Here is a 24,536-nt window from a genome sequence, read left to right as displayed (position 1 = left end):
CTTTCATAGAAACATTTTAGATAATGTGGTACCTATACAAACTCATTTTAAATTTATGTCCTACCCATCACTAGAAGTCTATAAGTTGTAAATATAGTAGCAAAAAGGTAGTTTGTCTTCACTGTGTTGATTATGTTGAAATCCTGTCGACTACTTAAAAACTTACTAGACTAGCCTATGGCCTAGCATTATGATTGTGCATAGAAAAATAGAGTCAGCAGTCGCATACAGTTTTACGATTTTCATTATCTGTACTTTTAAATCTATGGGTATTACTGATAAGTGATAACTGATAACCATCTTTAAATTGATTTGGTTGTTGAAATAATTATTCAGATTTATATTTTTACCTATAGCTTTTATCAGCTATAGTTACTTTTTGTCAGTAGACAAAGTTCCAGTTGAAAGTATATTGCAGTAGCGCCATGTTGAATACAAGCATTAAATATATTTTCAGTAATAATCAAGCTTAAATGATTAGCGAATACCTATACATATGACATGTTTTAAAATAAAAGTTGTACTTTAATAAATTAGAATAGTACTTTTATCTCTGAGCTGTTCTATACCTATAATTTGTATCTTCTAATTTAATTTTCGACAATTACCACAAACAGTCAAGAGCTCATTTAGTTACCATGATATACCTAAATTACAAAATGTTATGTCCAAGGCCCCAACGTTGTCTGTTCTCTTTGACGGCGCAGCAACTAGTATCATTTCTCTCTCCTCGCTCTTTTAAAAAATGCCGTTTGTCAAAAAAGGACAACCATACTGTTGACAAGATGGACTTCAAATCAAGAGGTGTTACCGTTTTAGGTGGTGTCAAGTTGTGTATGTGTGCGTAAAAACGTATGTGTGCTCTTTTAGGGATGTGAAAAGTCGAATTTAATCATGTTATATATCGATAAACGCTACACAGCGGAACGAAATAGCGATTAATTGAAGCTTCAATATCTTCGTTAAAAATAAACATAATTGAAATGCTAATGGATAATGAATATATTATAATATCATAATATAATTCAATTATTGCGGAACACATATTTTAGTAGGTATTTGTGTATTGTAATTAAAAATTTGAACTTTCCCTTTGTTCCCTGATGTGGCGCGATGATAAAATCGTGATCTGATAACCTCCATAAAGAATAGAAGTGTTTTTTGTTTATTTTAGTTGTCGTTAAACCTTTCAAGTAAAATTAAAATTGCAAGAAATGTCGATAGTTTATCGATATGACTTTATCGACATGGCTACAGCAAGGTTCACATTGTTAATCGTACACTAAACAAAAGTGGTAACAGTGACAGCTCGCTTAGACTTTATCTTTAAGTACCTATATTATATCTATGGTAATGTCTATTTGAGCACAAATTTATAATGCCAATAGAGGCGCACTATACTAGCATTATTATGGTCAAAGAAATTGTTACAACTGGAAATATAAAAGGCGTGGTCATTTGTAGGCCAATTTTAATCTAATTACAACAATTTTGACAGCGAATATATCTGAATTTGTGTGGGGATATGCAAACAAACAACAAAGATTTATTTAAACCAGTACTTTGGAAGATTACATTACAAGATTACAGTTTACTTTAAATCAAAGCTTTTTATTTGAGTCGTCGAGATCCTGACCTGCACGGCAGCTACAACAGGCAAATTTTACAGTACGACTATTTGGCAATTGTTCCATTACTACTAGTGCCTAGATCCAAATTGGATTTATAATATAAATTTTATACTTATAATGTTTTTTAGACTGAGGAATGGTTCTAGAGTTCTCGATCCGAAAATACATAATAATAATGTTAACTCAGCAGATAGATAAAACTGTGGATAGGACTAGCCTCTAATTTTGAGCCTGGTTCTGAAAATTAATGTTGTTACTCGGAGAGGCAGTGAATAAAAGTATTCTCTTTATTACAATTATTATACAACTATAATTTACAAATGTAATTAAATGTATTGATTATGGTTTCGTAAAAATAGTTTGTATACATGAAATTAATAGTCATGAGTTTGCTGCACACGTGTTTCATTTTAATTTAAGTTATTGCTAACGCAATTCCTACCAAAGTCTAACCGATATATATTAATATATCTTTGTGTATGTTTCATAAGTAAAGTGTAGTATGTTTAATGATTTACATGTCGGAATTGAGTGCATACGTCTGAGTGCTGAGAGAACCGCTGCATCCAGTGTGTGTACGCGGTACCTGGAAGATAACTCACCACCACTTCACTGCGCTTAGTTGAACTGAGTGCATACATCCGAGTGCTAAGATGACATGGTTGGAGGCCGCTGCATCCAATCTGTGTGCGCAGCAGCTGGAAGATAACTCACCACCACTTCACTGCGCTTAGTTTGGCTGAGGCTGCTACGTCCAGCGTGCGTACGCGGTAACAAGATCTATTTGAAACGCTTGCTTGAGGCCGATACCCCCTGTGCGGGTACGCGGTAACAAGCGTTAGGACCTCTGAGGCCGATAGCTCCCTGTGTGAGAACGCGGTAACAGGGGTCACCCAATAAGCTCGCTTGAGGCCGATAGCTCCCTGTGTGAGAACGCGGTAACAAGCAGCACCACTTACGCTTGCATGAGACGGATGCTCCCTGTGCGGGTACGCCGTAACAAGTGTGATAGATCGCCTGAGGCCGATAGCTTCCTGTGTGAGAACGCGGTAACAGGGATCACCAAATAAGCTTGCTTGAGGCCGATAGCTCCCTGTGCGAGACCGCGGTAACAGTAAGTCAAAAACATTTATTTGTCCAACAGGTATATATACATAAATACGGGCCCCATATACATCATCATTGTATCACTATGTTGCACCGTAAGGTGAACAATTTTTCATTTATGGACTGTGACTGCATGCTGTGCACAGTTACCATTAATTGTCAAAATCATTTAACAAAGTTCACTTACACTATAATATGTTTCTCAACATTTGTTACAATTACGCGCAAAGGGTCAATACTTGCCATATTGATGTGTGAATAAGTTATTTGTTTCAAAATGTCCATAAAAAGAGTTATTAATTTCTTTTGTATAATTTTTGAAAAAAAAATGGAAAGCAATGTCACAGATCTATAGCTGGCTAAATCTTCCTTGTCACCTTTTCTCTAAAAGCGGTTTTACGATACATATTTTTAATCGTTCTGGGAATTCTCCCATTTTGGATTTACCAAGTTTGATTTGTAAAGTACTTGTTAAAAGCTTGCGCAATTTTCTTTCCTTTAAAATATATTTTATTCAATATAGAATATAGTATCCAATTTATCAAAAATATATCAAAAGTGACTATTGTTTCTCGGAACCCTATCCGAGGCCGATAGCTCCCTGTGTGAGAACGCGGTAACAGGGATCACCAAGTAAGCTTGCTTGAGCCTGATAGCTCCCTGTGTGAAAACGCGGTAACAAGCAGCACCACTTGCATAAGACGGATGCTCCCTGTGCGGGTAAGCCGTAACAAGCTCACCATACAGCCTGTGTCTGTACACTTAATTTGCTACAACTTACCAAACACCCTTACGGCCTGTGTGGTTATTGTGGTATATAATGATAACAGTACAAATGTTAGTATACCCTGTGTGTGTACTTTGCTACCACTTACCAAACGCTCTTACACCCTGTGTGTGTATCGTGATATACGTAATGATAACTATACGCATGTTTTACACCCTGTGTGTGTACTTTGCCACGACTTAACGAATACTGTGACGTCAGGTCTGTGTGACCTGTAATTGATAAATGACAACCTTTAAAATTACATCCTGTATGTATACTATGTGACAAAACAACCTTCGAGCCACTGTTACATTCTGTGTGAGTCTGACACTGTTAATTTCTGTTTCTGAGGTCTACGTACTACGCGCCGAGGATGTTCCAGCTTCGATCGCGCCACTAGGCCACTACACTAATTTCAACTCTTTTGTGGCGAGCGTACCGCAACCGCTGCAGGGGACAATCGAGTGCGCCGATTTATGGTCAAAAGGTGTCGTGTTTCGGAGGTCCCGCGGAAAACTGCCGGATCCGACACAAGACCAGACGATTCAACGGAGCCACGCTGTTTTGTCACCGAAATAGTGTTAACTTTTAAGTTTATAAAATGTTATGTATGTTAGTCTGTAAGGTATTTGTAATATAGCCTTGTTGCTTGTCTGATTTAAATTTTAAATTAATAAATAAATAACTGCCAAAGACTGTAAGGACAATCTAGTGTGTATGACTGGAGACAAGATGAAAAGTCACTAGATTCTACTTATGTTACGTTTACCCACATCAAGTTAGTGACTAATTTGTGTTTAAGAATAAGTGTGTAAAAGTGAAGGATTTTTTTTTTACCATTTAAAAAAATAGAGACTATGTTATCCCAGTAGTATTTTGTTAAAATAATACTGAATGTCATAATACATAGACCAAAACGTATTTTTTTTTATTATAATTGTCAATATGTGTTTGTGTTAGCAATAAATAATGATATATAATTGAATGAGGACATCCAATCTGTTAAGGATGGCCGAAAAGTAACAAGTAACTAGTAAGATTTCTAACTTGCTTTGTTTTTTTTTTTTTGTTTTTTTATGACATCAAAGAATGTAAAAATAAGTTTGTCGCTTAACAGATAAAGCTTTAACGCATGTTTAATTGTTCAAATTTAAACTTTAATAGCTGTCAATACAGTTGAATATTATAACTAACATATTATACTTACGGTTTCATGTGCGGTAACGTGGTTAATTTCTGTTCGTAATTGTTATCTACTTATACCATACTTTATCATCTTCATGTTGTATGATAGATTGTTTGTTTTATGTGTATTTAGTAATAGATTTCTTTCATCCTACTAACATTATGTACGTTTATCGATTTCTGCGAAAGGTAGTCTGGAAGAGATCGCTTTTTGGAGATAAAACCGCCTGTTGTTTACCTCTACTTCTTTTGCAGTTTTCTTTCTGTATTGTTTTATTGAAGTGTGTAATAAAGAGTATTTATATTGTATTGTATACAATACACAGTGCAATTGGGCAGCGGAATTGGTAACGCATTGGACCGGCAATCCAAGGATGTGGGTTCGAGTCCCACGTTGGCCAGAGTTGATCATCGTTAATTTTTTTTCCTTTCATTGTGATTGACATCTGTATTTACAATTTATAGAATACACAGTATTGTCTCATCCTCGTAATTGTAGGACACGTAAATTAATTGTATTTTGTAAGACAAAGATTTCGATTATTTTTCTTACCTACGAAGTCCGTGATAAGTAGCATATCATTGTCATGTTTTATTATTTATTATTATATTCTTAATTACTTATAATTAATTATTTAAAATTATTTATAATTTTATCAATAAATATCGTAATCTCAAATTCTTAGAAAATAAATAGCGTATATCTCTATTGCCTAGGGTCAGGCAAAAATTCAGGATGGCCGATTGTTAGAAATATAAGATAATTTATATCATTATTATTGGCAAAACACTTTTAGCCATCAAACTATTTCTATTTTGATACCAGTTGTTAATATTAAATAAAAAAATACGGTCATTGATTAGCTTTTTACCACAGTATTGCATTGCGGCATCCGGTGTAATATATCCTGTGTTTTTGTGATACTAATTAACCTAATAAATAACTTAATGTAAGATAAACATATATGATAACTAATTAAATAATAAGAAAAGAATTTACAACTGTTTAAAAGTGGTAATAAATGTGATCTTTGTTTAAATAGTTGTAACACCACGAATGGATTGTCTTCCGCGGTCAATATGGCGTCATCTGTGTAAAATTACGGCTGTGTTGTTTTGGTTAAAATATATTATTGTACTAAGCAGTGAATAGTGGTTTAATTTTATTAGTATTAATGAAATGACAACACTGTTTGAGCGGGTTATTCCCACTATTTACCACCAAGTTCTTACCAGTGGTAACTACTGGGAATTTTTTTCCCACCTTTTACCACTGGTAACAACTGGAAAAAAAAATCCACTAGTTATACCACCAACTCGCCTTGGCCCGGATTATTATACTCATCGAGACAATTCTAATAAAAAACCCTAACACAATTAGGTTGCGTTGTTTCATCACAGAGTTACTATGGCCACCTCCTGTCTCCATCACCAGATCAGTTCGACAGTACCATAATTATTATTGTATTGTCATCAGAACTACATACAGCTGCCAATTTTCATGACGCTACGATCCTTGGAAGATGGTTAAATTAGTTACCTTAGATTCCATTACATAGTTACATACAGGTCGACCTAATAAAAGCTTGTTAAAAACATGCTAATCAATTAGTGACAATCTTGTTTGTTCTATTTATTCCTATTTCGCTCTTGATAGGTTTTTAAAGCTTAGGACTATTTACCGTAAAATGGGGTGAGTAGGCGCAAAACTAACATTCAAACCTCGATAACATTTTATTTTTACATATGCAAACTGAATGGTGTATATAATAAGTGTTCCGGACGTTTGTATTTTAGTTTTTATTTTATTCTGGGTAGTTCCATTTCATAACTTTGACGATAAACAGGAAAACCCACCTCACCCCGTAGTCCCTCGTATTTGGGGTGAGTTGGGTTTTCATACAAAGGTGATTTTGGAAGATTGTTGGATCGTTTTTAGGGTTCCGTAGCCAAATGGCAAAAAACGGAACCCTTATAGATTCGTCATGCCTGTCTGTCTGTCTGTCTGTCTGTCCGTCTGTCTGTCCGTCCGTATGTCACAGCCACTTTTCTCCGAAACTATAAGAATTATACTGTTGAAACTTGGTAAGTAGATGTATTCTGTGAACCGCATTAAGATTTTCACACAAAAATAGAAAAAAAAACAATACATTTTTGGGGTTCCCCATACTTCGAACTGAAACTCAAAATTTTTTTTTTCATCAAACCCATACGTGTGGGGTATCTATAGATAGGTCTTCAAAAATGATATTGAGGTTTCTAATATCATTTTTTTCTAAACTGAATAGTTTGCGCGAGAGACACTTCCAAAGTGGTAAAATGTGTCCCCCCCCCCCCCTGTAACTTCTAAAATAAGAGAATGATAAAACTAAAAAAATATATGATGTACATTACCATGTAAACTTCCACCGAAAATTGGTTTGAACGAGATCTAGTAAGTAGTTTTTTTTTTATACGTCATAAATCGCCTAAATACGGAACCCTTCATGGGCGAGTCCGACTCGCACTTGGCCGCTTTTTTTTTATTTATTACTACAGCTCCATTTTAAATTGGAATAGATTGTTTTTGTAGGAGTAGCCTTAAAAATCCATCTCGCCCCCCTTTCAACCCTTCCCTCCCCGTTCATAACCCAGCTCTCCCCGCGAACCCTACTCACCCCATTTTACGGTATCTAAGTAAAAGCTGGATGGTTCCACGTACAAGTATCTCACTCAAATGTACCTATTTCTAAAAAAGCACATCCATCCACATAATATTAATAGCTACTTCGTTAATACGAATAATAATCGTGTATTTCTTTCACGATTCACCTAAAATGTTTGCCTTTTAAAATAGAGTGATATAAAGAGACCTTTTTTGTGAAAGGCCAAACTTCAGTACCTGAATACTTTTCGAAGAAGGATTATGTTGTACTTTGCTATTTAGGTGTAGCGTTGCGTGAAAATTTGTTCAGTGGCTAACCTGTCTCTGTGACTTGTGATAGCGTTGTACAGTCAGCAGCAATAGTTGCTAAGCGGGCGAGGTGTTCAAAATGATCTTGACGCGATTTTATTGTTAAGAGAATAAGAGCGCGTCAAGGTAATTTTGAACACCTCGCCCTCTTAGTAACTATTGTTGCTGACTGTACAATGAAAGGCTTCAGAAAACTAGCCCGAGAGTAAATTTTAATAGTTCTATAGGTAGAAAAGCTAAGTGGTTTTGTATGTATCATGCTAACATTAGATATATTAATTTATTGATTGTTATTTAAAATAAAATAAAATATCATAACGTCAATCAGCAAGTATTTCAGAACGTGCCAAAAATAAACGTATGTACCTACATACACACAAATTTACTTAAGGAACTTTTTATTTCATGAGGTAGGTGGTACAGAATTTGTGTATTGCAACTCAATTCAGGTCCACATTTGAGCATTTCTCAAAAAATTTGTACATGAAGCTGAACAATTTCCACCATATTTCCAAAAATGTCCAAAAAAGTTTGTATGAAACATTCCTTTTTTGTTACCAAATGTGTAAGGAAATCTGGTAACAAAAAAGGAATGATTCATACAAACTTTCTTATTGGACATTTTGGGAAATATGGTGGAAATTGTTCAGCTTCATGTACTTTACCAGCATACCAATTTTTATAGAAATATAAGATGTGATCGAAATGTACATTTTTTTTGAGAAATGCTCATTTATCATTCTAACGCTTTCAGCGTATAGGAAGTAAAATCTAGATTTTGCGTTTAAAGTTCCTTTGGTCAGTGCTTGGGGTTTAATAAAATAAATCTCTTAAGGCCACTTGCACCATCCCGCTAACCCGGGGTTAAGCAGCTAAACCATTAACTCAGTGTCAAATTGTTAACCCCGGGTGTTAGTGGATGGTGCAAGTGGCACTAACACAATGAAAATCTGATATGTACCTAATCATGTCCGGCGGCGTTATTCGACTGCATTATTTTAGTGGCCATAATATCACCTTCGACAACTTGACGCCGACATTTTTAAGTTGTTAATAAGTACGATCTGTCAATGTCAAAATTGACGTTTCTGAACATTTCTATTTAAAGTTCTACCAAAATTTTTTGTATTAGAATTGGGAATTTTTATATTATTTCTTACTTTTACTGAGAAAAACCGTGTCCCCAAAGTTTTTGGTCCATTTGGGTACGGTTTTCATACAACCTTCTATGACCGTAGCAAAACGGACCAAAAAAATTTGTATGAAATTTTGGGCACACTTTTTTTCTTGTATTAGAATTATATAGAATTGTCTTGTATTAAATATAGAATCGAAAGAGCTCGTGATTCTGAGTGGCCAAATAATATAAAAATTCCATAATCTAAAATGTAAGTTGGGGGTACAACTTTAAACAGAAATGCCCTTCTGCTTAAACAAATGTCATGTTTTCCAGTGACAGATCAGAATTCATAACCTGTTAACAATCAGAATACGCCTCGACTCGTCCAGTCCTCCAGCCATCTTGTTAGATGATTTGACTAGTGTGATTTTATTAGCATTTGAGACATGCTGATATGAGGCTCACTAAATAAACAAAACATTAACCATGTAGTCAAGGGTCGATCAAACGGTGTACCACATCAATAAGTTTATTAAATTCAATAAATGTTTCAATACCAGGAAACCTAATAAAAATCTATACCTCGAAAACATTCTCGCACTCTCAGTGAGTTATTGCGGCTCATTCATTCGTCTTTCTAACGCCTTAACTTACTCCACAAAATACATCTAAGATTTCGCTACTCAAGTAATCTGCGGTCAGGCAAGAGGTTAAATAAAAATAAAATGAAATAAATGGGTCGCACTATGAAATCCCGGCGTGGTATTCCAGCTTACCCGGCAAAACTTGCACTGTAATTTTAATTGCTTACATAGCATTTGTTTACAACCAGTATGATAGTGGAGACTGATTCTGATTTCATAATATGGTACGATTTTGATCTTGTTTTGATAAGACATTGACGATTCCGCACGCTAAATAGTGCACGAGAAATTATTGTAACTTGTTGATGCGATCGCTCGCACTATGGGTCATATCAAAACAAAAAACCATAACAAATTGTTTCTTAATATATAATATAAATGGACTAGACGTAACTGGAAACAAATTCGATGCTAGTATTTCATTATGTAAATAAAATTTGTCAGGTGAAGCTAAGGAATAATGACGTTTCTGCGCATATTAGACACGACATGACTGTGTCGTTCGCGAGTGAGTGATTTAAATGAGCTATAAACTCGCTCACTCTTCAACTCACTGATGATTTAACTCGCTCAGTAACTCAGTCGCTCAGTGCTCCTTACGCGCTCTTTCCCACTCATGAATCGAATGAGTCGGCCAACCGCGAGGAGCGAGTGAGCGAGTGAGATTGCGCATAGGTTTCGGAGCGGTTCGGAAGAATTCGGAGGGTTTCGGAAAAACGTGGCGGGATCGTATCGCGTGATTCGCCATCTTGGTCGCACTTATGGCTGTATGTATCTGATTGATTGACTTCTCTCTCTACTCATTCGGGAACAATATAGTCTACAGATCCATTGAGCGAAATGAGCGAAATGAGTGATATATATCACCGCGACCGGAAGATGAATCACTCTTTTCAACTCAGTGAACGGTTTTGCGCATGTCTAGCGCATCATATCGCATTATTAGATATCATGGTTTTTGTTCGGCTTTAAGGGATAAGTTTGCGGGTTCATCGTACCAATATACCGCTGGCAGTTTTACACGCTGGCAATTGCATGGGAGCGGCTTTTTAGCGGCAGGTTATCTATCTGCTTCAATTACGACAAAACGCGGCAAGTGCGCGCTAGGCAAAGGGAACAACCGCCTCGCTCGGTCCGCCGACCTGTCACACTGTGTATGTTACAATAAAATGCGCACAACGATATTTGTGATTAAAATTTCGTTTTCATTGCGCATTGGATTTCATTCTGGTTGCATTTTTTGCTTGCAGTATGACAGATAAATATTTTCTCTTACTTTTCCATACTTAATATTTCTCGAGATACCAAATGGAGAAAGATAAAATATATGTTTAAATAATATATACCTACACAGTATTCGCGAATTTCTAAGTCGTTGTGATAGTCGTTGTGATGTCACTACATGATAGTTGAGTAGGCAAAAGAATAAAACAAATCGCTAGCGAATAAACGAAGGAAATATTCTAAACTTAAAGGATTTCAAATAAGTAAGACACTATTTTTAAGCCTTAGGTACCGTTTTTTTGTGACAAATGGATAGCCTTGCCGCTCTGTTTGTTTGTCAATTTTGTAAGCATTGTAGTCATGCAACTCGAACGCTGAATTGTTTTATGGTCAATGATTGGAACAACAGGTCAATATTTGTTTAGAATAATCTACATAAATAGGCATACAAACCGATCTTGCAACTTATCCACGAAAACGGGTAATGATGAACCAATCAAAACAATGTTAACTGCAATTCATTAACTTTATTCGTTGGTCTCGAACGGTCAAAATGAAATGAGCGAAATGAGTGGGGTAGATCGGAACAGCTACTGTGCGGACGTCATTTTAAGTTGCTCCGCGATTTAATCAAAAACCTGTCGTAAAAAGTGAAGATTGTGTGTAGTAGTGATCATAACTAAATAACGTATATTTGCTACGTGAAGTGGTGTTATTTTACATCTGTAAAACTATGTATTTACCATAATAATCACATACATACTACTAGTGAACTTAACGGTAGACGATTTGTGTTTACAAACCGGTTAGCGCTGCAGCCGCTGCCTTTATTTTCTCGCTAGACGATAGTGTTATTGTGTACTGTCAGTGCAGCGCCTCCAGCGCTTAATTATCATGCACAATTCTAGCAATATGGACATCGACGGCGCCGATAACTACGTGTGTGCAGGCTGTGAACTGGCTATAACGGACAATTTATATTTAAGTTGTAGCTCATGCCAACGTAAATATGACCTACACTGCCTCAACATGTCGGTGGAGCGCTTCCAGGCGTTGCAGCAATGCACCAAGGATAGCTGGACGTGCCCCGAGTGCCGAAGACTAACAGTGCCTAAAACGGACTATGATAATTCCCCAGCGCGAGCGATGTACCATGCATCTCATTCGAGCGACGCTTGCGTGACCAATGTTACGCATCGTAAAAAACCTAGCAGGCCGAGCTCTTCGCAGGTCGTATTACCTACCCCGGAAGTTCACACAGTGAAAACTATTATAGACACCCCTTTAAATATAACACAGCAAATTCAAGAAGGCTTTAAGCTGACAATGGAGACCTATGTTATGTCAGCGCTAAATGATTTTTCTAATAAGTTTTTTATTCGGCTAGACAAACTCACAGCTACAATGGAATCAATCTCTTCGCGTTTGACCTCGTTCGATGAACGCATCACGTCCTTGGAAACGCGCTTCAGTGACAATATCGACACAAATCAAAACAATGAGTTAGTGATCGAAGTGGAAAAACTGAAGTGTCAAATAAATGAGCGCGATCAGGAGTTACTCATCAATGACCTTGAGATCACAGGGGTCCCTGAGACAACAAATGAGAATAAACTACACCTGATAACACTTATAGGTCAAAAAGTCGGAGTGGCTGTATCGGAGCATGACGTGATGAGTGTAACCCGGGTCGGTGTTCGTCGTGCGGTCCCAGCTCAGAAAATACACAGTGGAGCGAACTCCGCAGACGAGTCCAGCAGCCTGTGCGAGGCGACCCCGGAGGGACCAGGAGCGGCAGGCCCCCCCCCTGAAAGCGACAGTACTTCGAGCGTTATTATGACGTCGCGGCCTCTGGTCGTGCGGTTCGTGCGGCGTGATCAGCGGGACCAGCTGCTCCGAGCAGCTCGCGTCCGACGTGTCATCGATACGACGGGCCTCGGCTTCACCGGTAAACCGAGTCGAGTCTACATTAACGAGCGTCTCACAGCTGCAAACCGGCAACTGTTTTATAAAACTCGAATGGAAGCCCGGCGCCTGCAATGGCGAGCCCCCTGGACGACTCGTGGTAACATCTTTGTTCGACGCGATGCTGGACATTCGGCAATAAAAATCAGGTCTGAAGCCGACATAGGTAGGGTTTTTGGGAACGAATAAGTTTGCACCATATGTATTACTTAATGCTTTATTAATGCACTTCGTTTTCTTTTGTATAGTTGTAATGCTCATGTGTGTAAATTATAATTTATTTGTGAGGATTCTCAATGAGTTCTTTAAAAAAAAAACCGTTTTTAAGTTACCACTCATTGTAACGATGATAAACGCATGTCAACAAGAATATTATCAAATGTTACCTAAACGATCTGCTGTGATGTGTGTTTATATTGTTATCGCTCGTCAACGTCGTCGTGTTTTTAGTTTTAATTTTCGACCTTGTGACTATGAATTACTACGCACTAGGCTTGTAAACATGTCTACGTATAAAAAACCGATAATACTCCTGTCAATACCTACTTACCTGCTTATATATAACGAAATAAATATATATTTGTATACACTGCATGCTATTTATTATTTTATACTTTTGAATAATTACCAAAATAATAACTTTCAGAGGCAAATTTCAGCCCGGCAACATTTTATATCGCCTAATGGTTTATACTTCCCCAGATTAACATCTATTGAACGCCGCCATATGACGATCCTCAAACAGCTGCTTATAAATAGTTTGTTTTGCCAGCTAGTGTTCTCGCATGTTATTAAATATGTAATTAAAAATAAAAACTTTAAATTGGGTTTATTGAATGCCGGCTCGCTAGGAACACGCCATAATGAGTTTTTAGTAGCCCTTAACCGTCACCCTGTAGACATCTTAGCTATAAATGAGACATGGCTACGTATTGGTGAGGAACTGCGTGCCCCGGCTCCGCCCGGGTTCCGTCTGCGTCACTCGCCGCGACCGGCCGGCCAGCGCACACGCGGCGGTGGTGTAGGATTTTATATAAGTGAACATATACGCCCGCGCGTACTTACGACGCCGTCGTCGGCTCCCAGCGTTGAGCAAATGTGGCTTGGCCTTAATCTTAATGGCAATAAGATTGCTATAGGGACCGCGTACCGGCCCCCATGGCAGAGTGTTGATGTTTTTCTTGATGCACTAACTGAGTCAATATGTTCACTATCAGCATATGATCATGTCGTATTGCTAGGCGATTTCAACATTAATACCTTACGCGCTCATGATCCGAACACAATCAAGTTATCAGATTTCTTACGCACACTACAACTATCACAATTTGTTAATGGACCTACCCATTTTACTGATCACTCAGAAACGCAGATAGATCTAATATGTTCAAATACAAAAATAGGACATGTAGCGGTTAACTATATTCCCGACCTCAGTCACCATGCGTTTATCACCTGTGAGCTTAACATTAGGAAAAATAAGCCGGTTCCAAGGTGGTTAGTGTACAGACCGCTTAAGGATATTGATATGCAAAGGTTTAACGCTGACCTTGAATCTATAAACTGGGAATGCTTGGTGTGTGACAACGTCGGCGATACTCTTTTCCATTTCAATATGTCCATTTTACAGCTTTTTGAACTCCACGCGCCGTTAAAAAAAATTCTAATAAAAAAGAAACTTCATCCTTGGATCACACCCACGGTCAGGGAGATGATGCGGCTCCGTGATGTAGCGCACGCAAGATTTCGCCGAACTGGGCTTGACTCTCATAAAAAATATTATAAGGATTTAAAAAACATAGTTAACGCAGCTATTTTTACCGAAAAATCAGCCTTTTATCAGACATATATTACAAGCAATCAAAATAATCCCAAAGTTCTGTGGCAAAATATCAAAAGTAACATAGCCGATTTTAAAAAGCGTAATGAATTGCCTCCTAACTTTAATAATCCAGATCAGATTAACAGCCACTTTCTTAATTTACCTACTAGAAGAGGTGTCACCCTAACCAGTTTAATGTATTATGAGTTCCATAGATTTGGTTCTGCGAAGTTCATGTTAAAACCAGTAGATGAAAGCACTGTTTTGAGGATCATTAAATCCTTTTCAAGCAATGCAGTAGGCACTGACAACATCACGTTGGATATGGTTGAACTTACCTTGCCTAGAACCCTATTTATCATCACAAGTATCATCAACCAATCCATCTGCACTGGTGTTTTTCCAGATGACTGGAAATCGGCGATAGTTAGGCCTATACCCAAAACACCTCAACCTACTGACTTAAAGGACCTCAGGCCTATTAGCATTCTGTGTTTCGTGTCGAAAATTCTAGAAAAAGTGGTATGTCGGCAATTAACAGATTTTTTAGAAGCAAATAACATATTACCAAATAAGCAGTCTGGATTTCGGAAAGGGCGCAGCACAGCCACGGCACTCCTGGACGTGATCGATGACATACTAACAGCGCAGGATAAAGGAGAGGCATCTATCCTAGTCCTCCTAGACTTTTCCCGTGCCTTCGACACTATAAATATTTCACTATTGCTGTCTAAACTTGCTTACTATGGTTTCGACGTCGGAACCATAAAATGGTTTGATAGCTATCTCTCTGGCCGTTCGCAGAAAGTTGGGCTTCGTAATTATTCTGGACTAACAGATTACTCTTTAAATGTATCTGTAAATTGCGGAGTCCCTCAGGGGTCGATTTTGGGTCCCGTTTTGTTTATGTTGTACGTGGCAGACATTGCTAGTTGTATAAAGAACTGTCACTATCACATGTATGCAGATGACCTACAAATTTATAAAACGTTCCATCCTCGGGAGACACAAACTGCTGTGGAGCTGTTGAATCAGGATCTTGATCGTATCGACGTTTGGTCTGGACAGTGTGACTTAGTCCTTAACCCCAACAAGTCAAAGTTTCTAGTGCTTGGCACTAAAGGCCAAGTTGACAAAGTCACCAGGTTTGATATTAATGTTATGCTCGGGAGGGAACGCCTCGAACGAGTCTCTGCAGCCCGTAACCTCGGCCTACTCTTAGACGAGGGCTTGCGTTTTGAACAAAATGTACTCGATGTCGCTAAAAACTGCTACTATAGATTGAAAGTACTATATCAGGTTCGTCAATATCTCAGTGTCGACCTTAGAATAAAATTATGCGACACTTTAATATTATCCAAACTCAACTATGTCGACACTGTGATTAATGGTTGCTTACTGGCTCGTTCGAAGGCACTCCTTCAACGCATCCAGAATGCTTGTGCCCGTTTCTGTTTCCCCATCCCTCCACGTACTCATGTCACCCCTTATCTTAACAGTGGTAAGATGTTGAAAATGGAAGCACGTCGTTCGTTGCATTTTGCGACCCTACTTTTCGGTGTAGTAAAATTCCAACAGCCCCAATACCTTTTTAACAAGTTGTCGTTCTCCTCCCGCCCAATGAGAGATGCCATTCGACTTCTCTGTCCGAGACGCGGCGGTTGCGCAGCGTTTCGTGGCAGTTTTCGCTATTCTGCCACGAAATGCTGGAACAACATACCCCCTCCAATACGTAACTTAAAAACATTACATACTTTTAAACTTAAATTTAAACAATATCTTTTCAGCTTGCAACTGCCGTGTTCTTAGCGTTCCATGCAGCTTAGCTAAATAATTTTTTTTTTGTTGGTTAAAGCCGTCGATCGTTGCCTTTTCTGTAAACCTATTTACAACTACCAACTCACCTATTTTATATTATATTTCTTTATTTATTCGAGTTCCCTTTTTTATGTATATATGCTCAACTATATTTAATATTATACTAAATACATGCTTTGCCTGACTATATATATTTACATATTCCCAACCCACTCACTTCCATATCAAATTTCACTTTTTTTTCTTTTTCTTTGTCTTCATGTATAAGTTTGTAATTTGTGTTAAATATTAATTAGGTACTGAATCACATTTTGACACTGCCTTTACTGTTCTGAGCTATCTTCTTGCCCTGGGCTCCACGGAAGACCAGCGCTATAGCATATATATTATGTTAGAGCATATGCTGAGTGGTGTCCATTTGTAGCCTCTATAGCAGCATCAAAACTACGATTATTATTGCATGTTAGTTTAAGCTACTAATAGTTTTAACTGTTTAGTGTATAAGATCTTCTTTCTTAAATGTATATGTGTGGTGCTGTATGTAGATGGTTTTTGCAATAAACGTTTTTCTATTCTATTCTATTCTAAATTATGCTGCCAACGGCGATGTACAGTTGTGTGCTTGAATCCTTTCGACCGCGGCCGGTGAAAATTTAACGAATGGAAGCCACAAAAGGAAATTGCAGCGGCAATACATAGAACGTGCAAGCCCTTTATATGCCAGGTAAAATCACCTCACACTGAAAAAAGTAGACAGCTGTATTTAAAATATAGGTGAAGATGTGCAGGATTCTTGAATAAAGCTAGTTTTTGGAGTGACATTTTATTTAGGCATGCTCGTAAGCTAAATACGCAAACAGGTACCTGTCCACAGGGTGCGTAAGTGTGTATGATGTATCGTTACACCCTACATATAAATAATTGTATATGGCGATCCAAATTGCCCAGAAAATCATGTAAAACAATTAAAATTAAATACTCAATTCAAAACATTTCTGTCAAATACTCAATAAAAACTAAAATGGAAACAACATATATAATATCTTATACCTTTAAACGAGCAATTCTTGTATATTTATTTAAATATTTATTTATATATTTATTTACATGTATATTTGGGGGATCTCGGAAACGGCTTTAACGATTACGATGAAATTTGCTACGAGTATATGGGGGTTTTCGAGGGCGTCTAGCTAGGTCTTATCTCTGGAAAACGCGCATTTTCGAGTTTTTAAGTAGGTATATGTTTTCCGAGCAACGCTAGGTCACCCAGATATTAATACTTTAACCTTGAAACATTCAAACACGTTTTTACAGTAAACCCTTATAAAATGCACAAAATATTTACACATTACAAGCCATTTACATAACTACCGTCTCAGGCTCTATTACTCCATCCAAAGAATACAGAAGGTAAGTGATCCACCGCTGTTTATTATTACTTTAAGCATGTAAACATGAAACTTTCACAACAGTTCAAGGGGTGGGATACGAAAGGCCTTTCGGGACGTGACGTAACAAATAAAACCCCACTTATTCACAGCTACGACTGGCAAATTTATGCCGCGTAGAATCCCTTTAATGCGGGGGCCGTGACAACGCGTACATATCAACCTGTCTATACTCTGAAATAAACCAGACAAGTCGATTGTATCAACAATCTGTTCGAGGCTACTAAAAGCTCGAAACCGGAGCTCAACGCGATTCAACCTGAGGCCTACCGCGAATCACGTTCTACGTGTTGCCTCTCTGTCGCACTTGTAAATTCGTACGTAAGTGTGACAGGGAGGCAACACGTCGAACGTGGTTCGCGGTGGCCCTCTGTTCTAATGACGCCTGGTGACATGGCGACAAATTACCGCTTTGTGGAAATTAGCAATTTACACAATATAAACTAGATGGCGTTTACCCTATACAAGCCGCGTCTAACCACGCGGTTTACCGCAACTGCTAACAGACCCTTACGACTCGGATAAAGTAGTATGCGACTTTGATGTTTTACTCAGGTACATGTAAGTATCTAATACCTACCCGACTTAGAAATTCTTAAACTGTGGTAATGAATAACTGCCATATTCGAACTTCAAGATATTCACAAGAGACGACACGTACTAGATCCATTCTAGATAAGTTATAATTTAGATTTCAACTAGTTCTCTTTTGCAGCTCAATTCGGGCAACCAATGTCACTTTTACATTAGATAGAGTTAGATATCTATTAGATGTGAATCGGATCTCTAAGTCATATCTTGTGGAAATCGTTCAAGAGTATCTCCAGAATCGCGGAAATGTCAAATTTGACAGGTTAGATCTTAAAATATCGTTATCGTATCTTGGTGATGTCTAAAAGATATCTAATAGATGTATATTTCAAAATCAGAATCGGGCCCGAAGTTTCTATTTACGTCTGATTCTTCTGTTTTTTTTTTATAGTGCTAAATAAAACTAATTATGGGTATGGGGGGCTGAAATTATGATTGTAATGGTATTTATCACTTCACGGCTTTTACGATAGAAAAATAATTTTAAGTTATACTAAAAGAAATAAAATTATATGAGTACTCGTCGTCAGATACGAAACGGACGACTAATCAACTACTAATGGATAAATAGTAGTCACAATAATAACGGTCATTATTAAACATTACCTAATTAAAAAGTAAGTTGACACGAGTACCTGGTTAAAAAAAATAACATAAGTTCCTACTTATTTACATATCATTAAATTTATTGCATTGAAAAATAAGTACTAACTGGGGACTTGATGCCTGGTTGATTTGTCTGTCAGTCACCCACAGACATTATAAAAATTGAAAACAAAAAGGTTTTCGTCAATTCAAATTATATGTCTATCAATATTTAAACAGATTTTCCTAAGATTGATGCTGTTTTTATTATATATAAGCTAATATTCCAAAATATAGGTAACCGTTTTCGCCAAACGTAGTTACAGAATAGATGTGAGCACTATATACCTAGTGCATAGTATTTAACTCGCATGTAGGCCATTAGAAGCGCAAATGCACCGGCCACATAACATGCCAGCACCACGCGCCGCCCCGGGAATCTGGACAAGCTTGTTACCTCACGACCCGCCGCTCCCCTTAATGATGCTTGGGCTTGCGCCAGACACCGATGACGTTTACGTCTTAGTTAAAATGGATAAATTACTGTTATTACTACTCATACTAAAAAATAAAGGGGCCCACTGATTAACAGTCCGCCGGACGATATCGGCCTGTCAGTTAGAACAAAAAGTTGACAGCTCCGAACCACTGACAGGCCGACATCGTCCGGCGGACTGGTAATCATTGGGCCAATTGAGACAATAAACAAAAAAAATTGAAGGAACTAGAAGTACAAGAGCAGATTATAATTGAATAGACGAATCATTTGCAAAAATCATCTACGTACGTTTAGATTCAGGTTATTTTCAGAATGTCTTACTAGTTACTGACACATTTTGAACTTAAAAGGAAAATAAAAGAGATTTTACAGCAAAATGTGACATCGCGAATCTCAATTTTATTTCCATTTTGAATACATTCTGCCAACAGCTAGCATTTCATATAAAAGTGTTTTTTATTGCAATTATAATTTAAAATTAACATAACGTATTCAGCAATGTGCGCGATGATTCAGGCACGCTGGGTCGCAATAATTTTCTTTATGCAAACGCAAACTATAGAGCGAGTGCGGTGAGCGCCGACCGAATCACTCGATCGCGAGTCGGTTCGTTAAATCCGATTTTAATACTTTGCTTACGAGTTCTGAAATCGAATTCGGTAACAAACTGAAACATTTTGACTGGGAAAATCAGCCACTAAGCCGCAATATTTGATTACTGGCGTCAGTTGAAATAGTTCACATACGAGTACCAACTGCATAGGATTTGGTAAAAAAAATAGGGCTTTGAACATTATCACAATCGATAAAACATATTATAATTATGTGACAGTAGGTACCGTATATTGTAAAATTAGTACAAAATAAATATAAGACTAGTCATATGGCGACTGAAGCAACTCTTAGTTTAAGTTTAATATTTTTATATTATAGTAATTTTAATTTTATAATTATGGACTTATTGTCTGAAATAAAGTGATTTTATTTATTTTTATTTATTATATAACATAATATCAGACTGGGAAATGAGCTTTGATTAGTATCGAGCTATGCTAAATATTTTACAAAAACTGGTCGTATTATTTTGGCTATCGCTATATAATATTTTGGCGGTGGGGGAACTAAAAATAAATTAACGAACGAAATCGCAAAAAGCGGCCAAGTGCGAGTCGGACTCGCCCATGAAGGGTTCCGTATTTAGGCGATTTATGACGTATTAAAAAAAAACTACTTGCTAGATCTCGTTCAAACCAATTTTCGGTGGAAGTTTACATGGTAATGTAAATCATATATTTTTTTTAGTTTTATCATTCTCTTATTTTAGAAGTTAGGGGGGGGGGGGGGCACACATTTTACCACTTTGGAAGTGTCTCTCGCGCAAACTATTCAGTTTAGAAAAAAATGATATTAGGAACCTCAATATCATTTTTGAAGACCTATCCATAGATACCCCACACGTATGGGTTTGATGAAAAAAAAAATTTTGAGTTTCAGTTCGAAGTATGGGGAACCCCAAAAATTAATTGTTTTTTTTTTCTATTTTTGTGTGAAAATCTTAATGCGTTATGCTTAATGCTTAATGTGAACCACAGAATACATCTACTTACCAAGTTTCAACAGTATAGTTCTTATAGTTTCGGAGAAAAGTGGCTGTGACATACGGACGGACAGACAGACGGACAGACAGACGGACAGACAGACGGACAGACAGACAGACATGACGAATCTATAAGGGTTCCGTTTTTTGCCATTTGGCTACGGAACCCTAAAAATGTGAACTCTAGTTTGCTCATATTGCCAAATAACTAATGCATCACTTAGTCGCAACTACACGAAACCATAGTCGCGCACAATGCAAAAAACTCGTTCCTAAATTTAACTAACTTACCATCTTGTATGCTGTCGTGATTCATTCCATCTGTATACCCTCGAGTAAATATGTAACAATATTTGTAAAGTAGCATTTGCGCCAAGTCTTATATAAATCGTACTTTTAATTTAGATTTCTTATGAAACTGTAAGCTCAAATCAGGGATGTTGCGGATGCAGATTTTTTGACATCCGCGGATGCGGATGCCGATGCGGATATTTAAAGGCTCACATCCGCGGATGCGGATGCGGATGCGGATGTCAAGATTAGGTACTTAAAAAACGTCAAATATTACATTTTTAGTATTTTTACTATTAAAAAAAACCAATCGTTTAGTATTTGAGCATAAATATAGGTGCGTTATATTTAATAAACCAGTGTTTTTCAAACTTTATGGTGTCACGGCTCTTTATGACCACTAAAATTTTTTTGCGACCCCCATACCATACCCCGTTTCTACGTTTTTATTCTACGTGTTTCTACCTATAACAAATTTGGAACGCACCTTTCTATCATTCACTCAGTTACATATGCATTTTGGAACGCACCTTTCTATCATTCAGTCAGTTACATATGCGTTTTGGCTGGATATCCCCATCTAGCAAAAGAAGCCCTTAGGCCCCATTCGCACGAGAGCTTTTGCGACACGCGTTAAAAAAGCGTCTGAATGACACAAATGGATAACCATGGTGAATACATACGTATTCACACGAAGGCGGTTTTTAAGCGCGGCGCTTTTTAATCGAGCACTGTTCAATTTTCGGCGTTGGGCGTTGGCCGTTAATTGAATTGAGCATACGGAACTCCGTATATCTGTTCTCACGAGCGTTAAAAAGCACCGGCGCTGCTGTCAGCGGCTGTCAAGTGTCAATTTTTGGTGTCAATCGTCATGGCTGTGCTGAGATGCGTACGTGGCAGTACGACTCACAAGTGATTTTTAAGCGTTCATATGAACACAAATATTAGAAACGGTAAAAAACCGCCAACGTCGGATTTTATCGCGACGCTTTTTAAGCTCTCGTGCGAATGGGGCCTTAAAGTTTTGATCCCATTTGCTACTTCATATTTATGTCAGCTGACGTTTTCATCAATGGTCGATATCAAAACCAAAAAAAGGAATACATAAATGAAAATGATTTAATCGTCTGCGTATCGTGGCAGGAACCGCGGATTGACAAATTAGTCAGAATGAAACAAGCTCATTCTTCACACTGAATACAGTTTTAAACCTTTACTTTTAAAATACAGTTTACCTATACATATAATAATGATTTGTTTTATTAATATGTATATTCGAGATAATCGAACTTTTCTGTCTTTTTTAATGGCTAGCTCCAATTAAAAAAGACAGAAAAGTTCGATTATCTCGAAAACCACGGAACTTTTACTAGACCTATAAGTGCATTTTCTGGACCAGCCTAAGGTGCTCTGTCGGTGGTTAGAAGGTTATCCACTAATTAAATTACCGGGCACCCTGTATAATAATGATTTGTTTTATTAATATGTATATTAACGACCTTTAAAATTTAAACTTTAAAGGATTGGATTATTTTTAAATTTAAAGAATGAAATTGCTTTCAATAAGTTTCTCTCAAAGCTGAACTTCGCGACCCCCTTGGACAAGTGCCGCGACCCCCCTGGGGGTCGCGACCCACACTTTGAAAAACACTGTAATAAACAGTAACTTCGCCGATCTAGATGATTTCGTTATAGGTAATGACGAAATTACCTAGCACTTACGTCGCCGCTTAGACGTTCCTGTACTGACTTGTTCGACATCCGCATCCGCATAAGCTCCGCATCCATTTTATGCGGATGCGGATGCAGATGCGGATGTTGAAAATAATGCGGAAGTTCCGCGGTTGCGGATGCGGATCGCAACATCCCTGGCTCAAATATAAGAATTGTAAATTGTGTACCAAAAATGCCTACGGCCGCGTTTCCATTAGAAACTAGAACAAGCACCCGCGCTGATTGCTTGCGACACCCACAGTCAAGTCACGTCGAAGGTGTAATTTTACAAAAAGGGGTGATTGTAAAGTAGTCGGGAATTCGGTCCGTCTGGTGGCCTGTTGAGTACCGGCCCGCAGACGCGAAGGAACTCCTAAACGACTTAACTTTTCCCATTTATACTCACATTATTCCTATTAAGTTCATCGTCGCCCGGAATATGTACCCACTTTTGAGAGCTCTTGCTAATTACAGGTACTTTCTTTAACGAGTATCGTCAAGTCTAATCTGATTTTAACAAGTTGTTTAAAGTGACGAGTTAAACGTGAAACAGAGTTTTGTAAGGAATCAATTGTTAATTTGTTGGATGTACTTACATAAAATTGGTTAAGTTGGAGCGAGGCCGTCGGGCGCTAAAGATAGGAAGGCGTGGAGCGAGGTTGTGAAGGCCCTTTGGCACCTCTGGGGTGCCTTATGACAACAACAACAACCTACATAAAATTGTCTTCGGTTAGGTACCGTGATAGTTACTGATGAAATATATAAAACTGTTTAAACGGATTATATCGCGTATAATGAATTTGAAATACATCCTGACGATGACGTTTCGAATATCACATAGAATAGGTATCACCATTGCATCATCGACAATTTGTAGGTATAAGTGAAACATACATCGAGCTCAGTTTTTGGTCAAAGTTTGAACGAACCACTCCAGTATTTTTTTCAGTAATGTTGTCAAAAAAGTAGTTTATTATAATTATTAGACTCGAATATGCTGTTTGCACCAACTTGGCAGTGACAATGTATTATACTATATCCCAAAGGGGCGCCATATGTGCTACTTGACGTAGCACTTAGCTTCAAAACTTAGCGTGGCGTGGTCGATCTACTCAAAAACTTTTCTAGTAAATATGAGATAAAATCATGAAATAATTTTATATCAAAGGCAAATTTTCGCGTTGAAGCTTTACAGGCATGTTCAAACCTTTTTGTTTTAAGATGTAGGTACATATGATTATTTTGATCCAATTATTATTCTGTTATTTCTAAAGGCTAACGATAAGCGTAAGTTTTATTTTCAGAGATTTTTTTTCAGACATTAAAATACAATATTTTACTTGTTAAACTATACCTACGTATTTTATCCTGTATTGGTTTGCGCATTTTATAAATGTTCATGCTCGATGGCATGACAAAGGCCATTATTAATTAAATTCTATAACAGACTGGTGTTCCAATTTTATTAGTTTCGGTCAGTACTGCCCATCGTAGTCACGAAATCGTGTTACCAACTATATATGTACCTATACCTACATAAGTGAATTACCTATAGGTATTAGGTATTTACG

General features: G+C 37.5%; 1 protein-coding gene and 1 non-coding gene across 2 annotated transcripts in view; one reads left to right on the top strand and one right to left on the bottom strand.

Moving 5' to 3' along the window:
• Positions 1–24,536, bottom strand: part of LOC134649573 (alanine--glyoxylate aminotransferase 2-like) — a 393,462-nt gene that overhangs the window by 180,262 nt on the left and 188,664 nt on the right. The gene's annotated exons all lie outside the window — the stretch shown is intronic.
• On the top strand, positions 5,027–5,093 carry Trnaa-ggc (transfer RNA alanine (anticodon GGC)). The gene has a single exon. It is a non-coding gene; the product is annotated as a tRNA-Ala (tRNA).

This window comes from Cydia amplana, chromosome 7, assembly GCF_948474715.1.
Source record: "Cydia amplana chromosome 7, ilCydAmpl1.1, whole genome shotgun sequence".
NCBI lineage: Eukaryota > Metazoa > Arthropoda > Insecta > Lepidoptera > Tortricidae > Cydia > Cydia amplana.
Note: the sequence above shows the minus strand (reverse complement) of the source record. Positions and strands in the feature narration are given on the sequence as shown.